The following is a 13,758-nucleotide window of genomic DNA, read 5'->3' as shown; positions in this document are numbered from 1 at the left end:
CTGAGCCTGTGAAGAGAAACATTCAACACAAGCTTTCCATAAAAGTACAAGGATATAAGGATTTTGCATTATTTAAAGGCAAAAGTGCAGGATCAACTTGAACACGGCTGTTTTTGAAAATAAGATGGGGTTTTGAGCAGCGTAATCCTCCTTGAAGATTCTGTTTAATAAATGATATAGGCTTTAGAGAGCTGAGGGAGGCTAGACCAGGCAGGTTCTCTATATGTGCTACTCAAGGTTGTTTGAAAAGTCTGCAAACATTTATTTTTAAAGCTCCTGTATTTGATTTTTACCATGTATGTGTGTCTCACCCCAGTACAGATATGTTATATGAGCAACTCTTGAGGTCAAAATAAGACTGTTGTGTACCGTCTGCATCTAATTATAAAGCATTTTCATTGTTGGATGATCAGGAAGTATGTGTAGTTGTAGCATGCTAGTTGTTGTTAGCCTTACTGTCACGGTGAAACTCTGCTCTGGTCTCTTAGAGTTGTGAAAAGTGCTATAACCTCAGTATAGTGAATAATCAGAATACTGTATTTTCCAGAGTATAAGTCGCACTGGAGTATAAGCTAAAAAATGCATAATAATGAAGAAAAAAACATATTTCACATATAAATCACATCTGAGTATAAGTCGCACCCCCGGGCAAACTATGACAAAAAAATGCAACTTATAGTCTGGAAATTATGGTACTCAGAATTTATAAAGTGAGTGAGGGATAACTCTGGACCTTTAAAACCATTTGAAATGAACTAGTTCTGCTTTTACACATTTTTAAGACAGGTACAAGAACTATATGTAAGATTTGATTTGTGTTTTAAATTCCATAAACGTGACCTAACTGTGTCCTGATGGTATGAGGTAAACATGTTCAAATCAAATATAACTTGTACTGATAACAATTCTAATGTTGATTAAGTCTTCTTTACAAAAGCATTGGACATGTTATAATTTAGTGTTTTGATTCTCAAGTCTCACATGAGTTTCACATTTAGGTTGCCAGTTTTAATGCTGAAATATAGTTGATTTAAAGCTAAAAGGGACTCTCTCTGATCTGAATCATCACTATCTAAACCCCAGCATCTGCAGCCAGTCATTAATCAGTGTCCATATACTGAGAATGAGAAAAACTTGTATGTGTCCACTATCTGCAGGTTAAAGCAGATGTGATTATTTATTTATTTATTTATTTATTTATTTATTTATTTATTTATTTATTTATTTATTTATTTATTTATTTATTTATTTATTTATTTATTTATTTATTTCTACTGTAAGAGTGCAGGCTGCATAGAGTTCCTTATTTAATAGTTAGAACGTAAATGTAACATGGACTCCTGGGTTAAAAATCCCATTACAATCAGAACAGAAGCTGGGACTCCATTATCTGTCATATACTGAGAACAAATCATACAGAGACATTTTGGGTTTATGACATTCAGATTTTAGTCATAGGATCTGGCAACCTAAAGTGAGGAGTTTGTGAAATGTAAGCAGCATACCTATTGCAAAAAGTTGAATTGTTCACGGTGCCTTCAACTGTAGAAAAGAATATTCTGTGACAAAATAACTGATCTGATTTATAATTCTGATGCACAAAACATGAAATCATGCATAAATTGTGGTATTGTAAATGAAATTACCACACCGATTAGACAAATAAAACATATCTGAAGAAGCTATTGGACAAAATACTAAAAATAAATAAATAAATAAATAAATAAATAAATAAATAAATAAATAAAAATCTGTCATGCAAGTAAAAAATTGTGTTATTTGATGAAAGATGTTTCTTCAAAAAAATAAAAATAAAAAATGAACACAAGAATCCCGTTTACCTGTTTACTCCATTTAGAGAAGTTATTCAACCTTTTGCATAAATATCACATACATTTCACTTATTTTTGCTTGTCCTACCTGTGTCTGACACCCAGAAGTAAGTAAGGCTAAAATACATCTCCTCCCAATCTGGAAAAAGCACAGTACAGCACAGCCAAAGGTGCAAAGGTTGTGCAAAACATCATGATTCGAATTCATGGAACAAATTATGTGTACATGTTAGTTATAACAAGGAAGGAAGGAAGCAAGGAAAGGAACTAGGGGCCAGTGCAGGTCAGACTTAATAGTGTCAGCATTCCATAACTAGATATGTTTTCATTTTGGAGATCCCACGCACTTGAACAAATCTGGGTGCATGCTGGGTGAGATGTAAGCACTCCCACCTCACAGCAAGAAGGTCCTGTGTGCAATTCCAAACCTTTTCTGTGTGTTCCTGTGTCTACGGGTAGAAAGTTACTCATTACAAATACTCAAGTTATTGTTTTGGTACTTTTTGAGTAGACACGCACTTGTAATTGTGATTGAGTAGTTTTTCTAGCATGCAATTGTAATGAACTATTTATTTATTTGTGAGTTTTTAGGAGTTACTGAGTACATAAGTCCCAATCTTCCCAGAATGCACTGCTGTCTCACCACTCGCTGCCTCTGCTCCTTCGTATACCTCTAATACCCATAACAGTCCTGCGTCGCCTCCCCCGAGAACATGCATATTGTGGTTTATAACATCTTAATTCAGCGTATAACTGTCAAATAAAGTTTTGAAAGCCTAAAAATTTTAAATGCTACTAATAAGTTACTAAATACAGTATTAAAATGTAACTAGTACTTTTGAGTAGTAATTGAGCAGTACACATGTATATAATGTAGTACAGTTTACATAAAAAAGAAAATCTGGTTTATTGCATTTGATACAGTAATGTTCACATATGTCCACTAGAGGGAGACAGAGGTGTACAGTAGAACGTCTCCTAATTAATATTATGATACAAAACAATATGAAAAAAGTAAGTTGTTGGGATAATATGCTACAGTTTTTCCGTACAGGTAACATCCACACTGAGCAAAAATATTGACCTAATTTCCAAAAATGTCACTTAAACAGTTGTATTTATTATTTACAGTGCGTTGCGTCTACTCTGGGGGACGCTGTAGCTGCCTGAGGCCAGGAGAGGGCGCTTTGAGGGAGGACATGAGGTCAGCTCGGCCCTGTCTCAGAGCACAGAGATTATACAGAAAATAAAGATGAGTGATTATCTATGGCTGTGTTTTTATTGCACTGATCATGAGTTGTTTAGCTGGAAAATTTAATCCAAAGTGCATGTTTTAAGTTGCAAATAAAAGCTAAAGTTGTCCTGACCAGGACCAGGCTCAAGATCTGGAGATGGGTCCACTGAAGAATGGGTCAAATGCACAGGACACAGTTTCCTGTTGGGACAATACCCTAATCTATCACTTTTCTGGTAAAACAAAACATCTGATTTTGAATCCAAAGTCAATACCACAGCTACTATTTTCAAAGTACTTTAAAAGGACTGAAAATGCAGAAAACAGTTGAAGATCTTTAAAGGTACACTGTGTAATTTTTCTTTTTGTATAGTCCGCCCCGTCTTGTTTGCATGGAGATGTTATTGCTTTTACTGGACTGTTCCACAGTGCAACAAAACTCCGCTTTGGCCTCTGAAAGGTGTGAAAACCTCTTATAAACTCATCATGGTGAATAATTAGGATACTCAGAATGTGTAAGGTAAGTGAGGAATAGTGATGTCACGATACAGATATGAAAACTCCTGCCCAGACACGTCCTCCATGCTCCTCCTGTGGGACCTCGGTGGTTAATGATAATAATAAATACATAAATAAAGACTTTATTTGGAGTTTAAATAGAATGTGTTTTTTTTCAATATTAAACCACGGTACTTTACTTTATATTCCCACGTGGCCTTATATCTATGTAATCCCTCAGTTATTCAGGTATGTTCCATAATGGTCCATGTGCATATGTGGTCTTATACTTATACTAGTGCTAGTTTTAGTACCGAAAAAGGATCTGGATTTCAATACTTTCTCAATACTTTACTTTTTGGACCACTGCAAACAGTTTAAAATGAACCAAAACATTTGATATCAATATAGATATTAGTAATGCCATATTGTAACACATTCCCGGCACAGTAATACAGTTTCTATACAGACAAGCAAGCACCAGACCCTCCCCCTAAAAAGCAACACAGTATATCTTTAAGAACCATGTGTTTCCATGGCAAACGTGCCAGTCTCTCACAGCACACACTTCCTGTCTCAGCCCAGAGAGTTTCCTGAATTATGCAACTGTATAACTGTAACTGTGTCAGACGATTACAGCGGATGGACAGAAGGACAGAGGACGTGATGACAAATGTGGGAAAGTTTGGTCTTCAGTGCTACGGGGCGTTTACCAGGGGGTTAAAGGTTCAAACTCTGTCATTGCATCCCTGGGCAAGACACCTCACTTGTGTCATGTTCAAACAGTTACACTAATGCAGCTTTATTGTTGCAACAGGAAGGGCATCTGGTATGAGTAGTTTTCAGGCCTGCAACCTTTAACAGAAAAAGCTGCACTGGCCAAAACAAATGAAAGTCAGAAAGAGCTTGAATATGTACTTTTTACAAGTAATGAGACGAAGTGATTAATACATGAATAAGCAAGTAAAGTAAAGTAACTGACTGTTTATAGCTATTAACACATTATAAAGAATATGTAACATTTTATATTTATGTGGGATTTGTGGACTCATGTGAAGTGTTTTTAGGGGGTCTGGAGATTTAGAGCTAATTGTTTGTAATTTCCTGCATTCTATATATATATATATATATATATATTTACACATGTATTTATTTACAAAATTATCATTATTCTTTCCAATTTTATGCATGGGATTTAGTCAGGTGAATAGTAAAAATATACATATATATGAATAAAATTAATTTCAACAGAATGAATACTCCTTGGTATGCTACAAACACTGACAAATACAAACTTAATAAAGTATATGCAAAAAAAAAAAAAAAAAAAGGGAGTGTTTCAGACCCCTGATCTAGAATGTGAATAAGATGGGGGCAAGAAACAGTATTTCCTATTGATTACATTGCACTTTGCCATGAAATATCCAAAAGGTAAAATCACAAATGTTGAACCTGATGACCCAAGAACTCACCGTATTACAACAAAAGTCACCATTTCAACATAATTCATTTTAGCTGTCTCCATCTGTATTAAATATTATTGGCCTATAGAATGTTGTTATTAATGACAAAAGCAGCTCTTAAGGTCAAATAACTGTGTGCTGTCTGCATCTAAATATACATATCCTCTAGGAACCAGGATGTAGGCTGGCAGGCTGATGGTTGTTAACTTTACTGTGACAACAAAACTCTGCTGTCTGAAAGTTATGAAGAGCACTGACATAAACAAACAAACAAATAAACAACGAGAATGGAACAGATGTTCAACGATTACTATTTTTTAAGTAGATTTCTTTCCTCCACACTAGGCCTACATTTGGTTTAGCGGAACTGTTACCAATCCAGAAAAAAATATAGATAAGACCACAATCCAGTGAAACATTAGACACAAAGTAATACTAGGTCCAATCAGAGCCTCTGGTCATAGTCATTAGTCATTTCAGCACAATACAGATATGTTGTATAAGCAGCTCAAGGTCAAAATATGTCTGTGCACTGTCTGCATTCAATCACATGTTTTATTGTCAGAGAATCAAGAAGAACTAGTTATTATGTAGTTGTTAACTTTACAGTGACCACAAAACTCATTGCTGTGAATAATTAGGATAGTCAGAATTCATAAGGTAAGTGAGGTATAACTTTGGACCAATGCAAACTGTTTCAAATGAACTAAGAGCAGGAGCAGCTCAGTCGCCCCTGGACCTAGTTAAACATTTGTCCAAGGCTGATGGTTCAAATCCTGCTCTCGACTTAAACATCACTGGTAGAGCAGTCAGATCCACTGACCCACAGGTTGGCGGTGCAATATCTGATTCCACAGATGAATGCTGTTGGTGTGTCCTTGGGCAAGACACTTAAGCCAACTTCGCCACTAGTGTGTGTGTACACTGGTGTATGAATGTGGGTGAAATGGTGAGTGCTTCCTTGTTGCACTTGTGCCTTGAACATGGAAAGGCACTATATTAAAAAACAAAGCAAAAAAAAACAAAAAACATTTAGCATCTAGTTATGTTTTTCACATTTTTAAGATCAGAGTAAGAAGTTGTTGAGCAGATTAGTAGTTCTTGTCTTGCTTCTTGCTAATGCTAAGCAGCTAAGTATGTTACATTACACAACACAATTATATCATTTGGACCAGTTTTGTCTCTCTAATTTTAGGTTATGTGCTGGCATTGGTTAACATCATTTATTGAAACTATTAAATTAAATTATTATTTAGAGTTAGTGTCAAAACAGAGAAAAGCTGAATCTGTGCATCTTTACTTAAAGCGCATATGGCAGGTTTCGTGTTTTTTGTTTATATATATATATATATATATATATATATATATATATATATATATATATATATATATATATATATATATATATATATATATATATATATATATATATATATATATATATATATATATATATATATATATATATACACACATATATATATATATATACATATATATATATATATATATATATACATGCATCGGTTATACTTTACTGGATTTCGATTGTGTCTTTGAAGACACCCAAAGTTCTTCACAGTGCATTATTCATTCACTCCAAACTCACACTGGGGCAGACTGACAAAGGTGAAGCTGCCAATTTGCACCACCGGCTCCTCCGACACCACTAACACTCACAAACACCACATTTATACTAGGAAAGGTGGATGAAGTGACAATGTACTTGGTCCGAGCTGCTGCCTGTGTCCAACCAGGAAGTAAAATGATAAACAGTGGCAAGCAGCACATTTTATTTATTTATTTTCATTTGAGAAAGCTGGCTACCCGACATTTCTGTACCTTAGATGTATGTATTTGCATGCAATTTTTTAAAACGTAGAACAAATAGGCAAGAATTGAGTAAAATCTTAAATATAATGACATTAACACTGCCTTAGTGACATGAGTAGTCTAACCTGGCATATGCACTTTAAACAAATATTCTGTGCTTTTAAAGAATTTTAATGATTGGTTTCTTCATTGTGTCTTTATAGCACACTGTTGACATGTTGCCATAACACTTTAAACACCAGTTTTGGGGAGTGCTCCTAGCAACTTTTGTTCTAGTGTTCTTTGTTCGGTGTGTCGTTGTTAGCTTAGCTTTTCAATCAATGCATGTCTGGATCCAGCTGTGTCTTTATTACTTAACCATTACCATCAATAATTTTCAGATTTTTTTTTTTTTCTTCCATATTTTAAAAACAGCATCATGGAAAATCTAAGGTTTATGGTGAGATCAGGTGACCGTCCATTGAGTTAAATATAGTCACATTGTAAAAATAGCAGTGCAAAAGAAACTATCATTAAATTGTGTAATTACATTTAAAAATAGTCATGGGGAGTATTTGTGTTTCCATCATAAAAAGGGGAGTAGTGCGACATGGAATAATTCAACAGTTTTGACATTTTGAAGCTCAAGTGCATATAAAGTACTTTGAATCTGCAATGAACCCAGATGTTAGGGTCCGGGTGAGGAGTACAGCTGGAGGTGTCCGTCTGTGCAAGTCTGTCATCTGCTTACCTGGAGATGTAATTTGTGGCGTTAAAAGCAATTAACAACAATGCTTAACACACATTTTTATTGCTGGAAAAAAAAAAAAAAAACATTGAAAAACATTGAAACACATGCATTCTTATAACCCAAATGCAAGACTGACTGGATAATTGCCTTGAGAACTAAAACACTAAATTATTACATGAACAAGATCATCACATGTTTTTTTTTAGTTAAGAATAAACCATTTTTATCTAAAGTTATATTTGATTTGAACATTTTTACCTCATATCTGGGGACACAGTAATCATGTCATGTTTATAAAATGTAAAACCAAAATCATACATACAGTTCATTTAAGCTATGATGGAAAAAAACTCATCTTAGTTAATTAGTAACTATTGTTAATTACTGCCAGTAATTACAGAGTTTATTAATTACTGTAATAAACCAGATCGACAAATCTGCCATGTCACAGTTAAAATTGCACCTGAGAATTCTGACCTGTCCTACAGATCAAATTATTAATAGTATTAGATTGTCATTATGTCACAAGAGCTCAGCTTATTAGAACAAGATAAAGACACCAGGAACTCTCAGTCCATTTGCAGTAGGTCTGATCCTAACAGTATGACCAGAGTACACACTATCTGCTTGTTCTTGGAAGTACTTTTTAAATATTTAGACTCCTGGAACAAGATTATCAGAATACTTCAACCACTGCTCATCGTAACAGGCTTTCTACACTGCAAAAAGTCCTAAAACGGAATCCCTCTGTCTATGTCAACACAGAAAATGCAGGGACCATTTATGCACAACAAACACATTTATGATACAGTTTAATTCATAGACTGTATACATAAATGGACATAGCTAATGCACTAGCTGCCATGTTCCGAATAGAAAGTGAGCATGGGCGACTTCTATTGAAAAATCTTCACCCTTCTCTCCATAACTGCCGTCATTCTGACCTTAAAATGTTCGTATTAACTGTATTAACTGTATTAACTGTATTAACTTTATTATTAACCTAAGTCAAGATATGATGATTAATAACAAACTAATGGCCTTCTTTTCCCAAGATCACTCCTGCTAGTGTTAGCAGCAGGTTTGATTGGCTGCGTTGCTATGCAGCCGTCCCATGTCAAACCAGCGGTGCAGGCAGGAAGAGGTGTTGCTTTGATACTCCCAATCGGATTTACAAATCAGGTTCCTGTTTGCAGATTAGCTGTTATAACTACTTACTTTGATTTGCTGTATTTGGTTTCAACCGAACCCTATGGACAACGTCACACTCCCTTAGTCCACCTCAATTGTTCAGTCTGAGGTCTAATCCTACCTATTGTGCAAAGTTTTAGCTTGCAAAGTTTTAGCCTTGTTTACAGTGTGGTTGCTACATAACAGTTATGAAATTACCTCTTTGTATAGATCTGCTAATCATGTCCAAACAGAAAGTAAAATTATAAACTTCAACAAATTTTAAAAACTAGTAAAAATGAGGAAAGTTTTTTTGTAAAATTTGTAATATAATGTTGTCAACTGTGTTCTGAGGTGGGTAGAGTAACCAAAACTTGTACTTAAGTAAGAGTAACGTTACTTCAAAATAATATTAATCAAGTAGAAGAGCAAAGTAGTGGTCCAAAAAATTACCCCAACACATTGGTGGTGGACATTGCAGTACCAAGTGATGAGAACATCAGAAAAAAAAAAAACAAAAAAAAACAAAACATGAGGAACAAAAGAAATACCAGTGGTTCATAGAAGAGCTGGAGAAGGTCTGGAAGGTGAAGGTATCACTGGTGCCCAGGGTCATTGGAGCACTCGGGGCAGTGACCCTCAAACTGGAGAAGTGGCTACAGGAGATACCAGGAAAAACATCAGACATCTCAGTCCAGAAAAGTGCAATACTTGCAAGAGCAAAGATACTGCACAGAACCCTGAAGCTCCTCTGGTAGAGATCCTGTGTGTGGAAAAGAGGATGAGACCACCCGCAGAGGGCGAGGAAACTAAATCATATCTGAAGGAGCGGTGCAAGAAACACAAATGTTCAAATCATTTCATATTGTCAACATAAAGCTTTTACAACTTGTAGACTTATTCACAGTTGGAAGAGGAACCAAAACTTTTGCTCAAGTAAGGATACATTTACTTCAATAAAAATATTACTCAGGTATAAGTAAAAGTATCCACCTGACTGTGTTTTAATACAATGCATAGTTAAACCTAGCATATGCACTTTAAACATTTTTTTTTTTTCTATTAATTTGTTACATTTTTGCAGTGATTTTTTTTTTCAACTTTTTGTTTCTGTTGCACCCAAACTTGAATATCTGACTTGGCAGGTTGGTCGTGGTAAGCTCTGACGTATTCATTTAGGAGGGTGACTATTTTTAACCATATGTTTACTGTCACGCCTGAAGTATTTACCCAAGGCTGAAGGATCTCTGGAGAGGTGCCCGGTTGCCAGCGGAGAGCAGAGTTTGAAGAAGAAGCCAGCACAGAACAGAGAAGGAGGAGCCATCTGATATCTTTCAAGTAGATGGTGTTTTCAGTGCACTGGTGGTTTTCAGACTCTAAAGTGGTGATCCAGAGCAAAATTTCTCTATTGATTACGTTATACTTTGTCATGAAGTATCTAAAATGTAAATGCATGAACTTCGAACCCAATCATTTCTATTAGTGACTAAAAAGTTACTGTATTACCACAATACAAAGGAGCAAAGGAGCTGATCATAGACTACAGGAGGAAGAAAACTGACTTTTCTCCACTCTCCATCAGTGGAGACTGGGTGGAGAGGGTCACTGATTCCAGGTTCCTGGGAGTCCAGATCGAAGAAGATCTGACCTGGAGCAAAAACACCTCTGAGCTGCTGAAGAAGGCCCAGCAGAGACTCTTCTTCCTCAGGGTGCTGAGGAAAAATAACATTACACAAAGACTTCTGCTGTCATTCTACCACTGCTGTATAGAGAGTATCTTGACCTATTGCATCGGCGTGTGGTATACCAGCTGCACGGCGGCTCAGAGGAAAGCTGTCCAGACGGTCATAAACGCAGCTCAGAAGACCATTGGCTGCCCTCCCAGGACACTGGCCGGCTTATACACTTCCCACTGTCTCAAAAAGGGCCAACACATCCTTGGGGACACTTCACACCCCGGGCACTCTCTGTTTGAACTGTTACCGTCGGGTCGGAGATACAGATTGATTAGAACAAGGACAAATAGTTTGAAGGACAGTTTTTATCCTACAATCATAACTACACTTAATAAACATATCCGCACTTACTAAATATATGTATATATTTATATATTTATTATTTGTATGAGATTGGGTAATAGGTGGGATGTATGTATGTATGAGGGTGGCCTGTTTTCCTAGCACCTTAAACTGCTCGACACTTCTTCTATTCTATAATATGTCATTTCGAAAGGATGTTTCTCAAGGTTGTTTTGAGCAATAAAGACAGTTTTAGTTCAACGCTGCGCTGTGGAACATTACAGGCAGCAGAGCAATAACATCTCCATAAAGACAAGCTGAATACCAACCAGAAAAGTTACATAGTACACCTATATAATAAGAGGCAGTTCACAAAGTAGCAAGCAGAGATTTTTTGCATTTGTGAAAAATGGCTTACCAAGAAAGGTAGAGAAATGGAGTAGCTACCGTAGCTGTAATTCAGATTAAATCTATTTACAGTACTGTTATCATGGAGATTAGAAATAATGGGGACATTTTGAACTGATGTGCATGTATAAATGTGAGATGTTACAGTTTTGGGGACATGTTGATGTTGCAATTCAGAATAAAATGTCTTATTTAAAAAAAAAAAAAAAAAATGTGTTTGTTGTTTTGAATATGAACCATAATTTAAAAAAAGATACAATCTGCTTTTAAGGATCATTTATGGAAGGTAAAAAAAAAAAAAAAAAAAAGCTTAACAGATTACTAAAATAACTGATAGCTGCAGCCCTACCTATATGTATCACCTTTTAGACACTTTTGCAAAACAATACAGTATTACGCAAATGATGATGAAAAGGGGTTTGGTCGGCAAAATGGCATCTTGAAATTATGAGGTTAAAGATTGCTCAAACGTGAATGAATCACTCCAAATACAACTTCAGTTGAGTAAACAGTGAGAGGAAGCAATTATAACATGATTAAAAGCTCTGAAAAGTCAATTTTAATAATAATACGTGCCCTTTAAATTATTCTGAAAACGTGTGCAGTCTCAGCAAAGGTTTAAATCTGTTAACCTGAGATGAACAGAGAGTATGAGGGACTGGCTGGTCACGCAAGTATGAAAGCATTTTGAAGTATCTGTGAATGGACTTTAAAAACATAGAGGAGCAATTTTGGATTCCCACCAAATGACTTCATGCAACGGTAACGACCACATTTTAGCCATGGACTTTCCTTAGAGAGAGGAGACCCCAGGATCCTCCCTGCTCACACATCCATATAAGTACAGGGTTTTTGCAGAGTCCGAGCGTTCCCATGGGAAGAGCACAGTGGAGGAATGAGGTTGAAAACAGACTGGGAAACCCCTGTAAAAGACTGGACGGTATGTTACAGATTTACTTCCTACATTACGTCATGGATGTGTTTGCTACTGGACAAACGAATCACTCAATAATCAATCAATCTTATCTATTTTATCCATCTAGACTTTCTCTTTGCCAGTTCAAATGTTTCCACAGTAGGACTTGGCTTAGTACAAGTCTAGAAACAAAATAAGCACATGCATACTTTTTTTTAACCATTTTATTTAGATAGAACAGTAAAAGGGATCAAAGAGAATCAAACCCCCATGTGGCCGACGGAAAAGTTTGGTCACACGCATCAGGAAGTATATTGAATCAATGCTTTTAGTAAATATACTGCAAGTGTCGCTCCCCACTCCTAACCCCCATTCCATACAGCAACTGCCTTGTCTATGAAGTAAAGAGGTGGTTAGAAGGCGAGACAGCGTCAGTGGAATCAGAGATCATTTGTGAAGAAACAAACTGTCCACCACTGACTATCCCTGTTTGTACAAAAGGGTGTCAAATACAGTTCAATATACACACGTACTAATAAACTATGTAGGTCTAGGCTTCTCTAATTGACTCCAAAATCACTTAATATATATGGATTTAATATGTCAGTAAAAATAAATATACTAATTTCAAATGTAGTCCATTTAAAAAGTGGTGTTATTAATTTGTTACTGGCTAAATATTGATGTCCACACCAAGTCTATTCCCCAAACGTGAACTTTTTGACTGAACACCTGGACCTTAGTGCACTGACAGCAAAAAATAAATAAAATAAAATAAAATAAAATAAAATAAAATAAAATAATAATAATAATAATAATAATAATAATAATAATAATAATAATAATAATAATAATAATAATAATAATAATAATAATAATAATAATAATAATAATAATAAAACCATCTGCAAACAACAAAGCATTTAAACAAGCAGAAAATCTTGAACACATGAACTATACTTTGTCCAAATGACCAGGTATCTGAATATTTTACTGTTAGTCAAATGCTTTCTACATCTTAACCCCATATCATTACAACACCATGCCACTCCTTTCCTGACCCACTGCTGTCTAATTAAAGTAACATGTTCTCAGTGTTTTCAAATATTGTGTAACTTAAAAGTACAGCAATATGTCTCAATGTACTGCAGAACTCAAGTGTTTTGGTTTGAGACCTTTTAGAGAGAGACATATTGGAAACATGGACTCACAGCTGTGTATGTTCAATGCATTTGTCTACATTAAACCTAAACTACATGTTATTTATGGCCAACGCTGGTGGGATGGAGAACAGCTGGTCCTAAAATAATGGACATTCTAGCTGAAGTTTCCATATGTTTTTTTGTTTTTTTTTGTTTTTTTTATATATATATAAATAGCTTTCTTTAGACACCTTTATATTTGTATTTTATAACTCATATTATCAACCTTTATGAGCTTTTTTATGCCTGCGATCCAGTAGTCCATGTGAGTCTGGTCACTAGCGAATCTCTCCAAGTTTAGATAGGCGTGATTGACAGGTAGATTAGCCAATCAGGGGCAAACGTGGTCGGTTTGTATCAAAACATATATGGCTGTTTCTGAAGAAAAAAGAAAGGAAAAAAGCACATTGACAAACATTGTGAATTTTAGCAGAATCAATGAGGAAAGCACTAA

Source organism: Periophthalmus magnuspinnatus, chromosome 4 (genome assembly GCF_009829125.3).
Source record: "Periophthalmus magnuspinnatus isolate fPerMag1 chromosome 4, fPerMag1.2.pri, whole genome shotgun sequence".
Classification (NCBI taxonomy): Eukaryota; Metazoa; Chordata; class Actinopteri; order Gobiiformes; family Gobiidae; genus Periophthalmus; species Periophthalmus magnuspinnatus.
Note: the sequence above shows the minus strand (reverse complement) of the source record.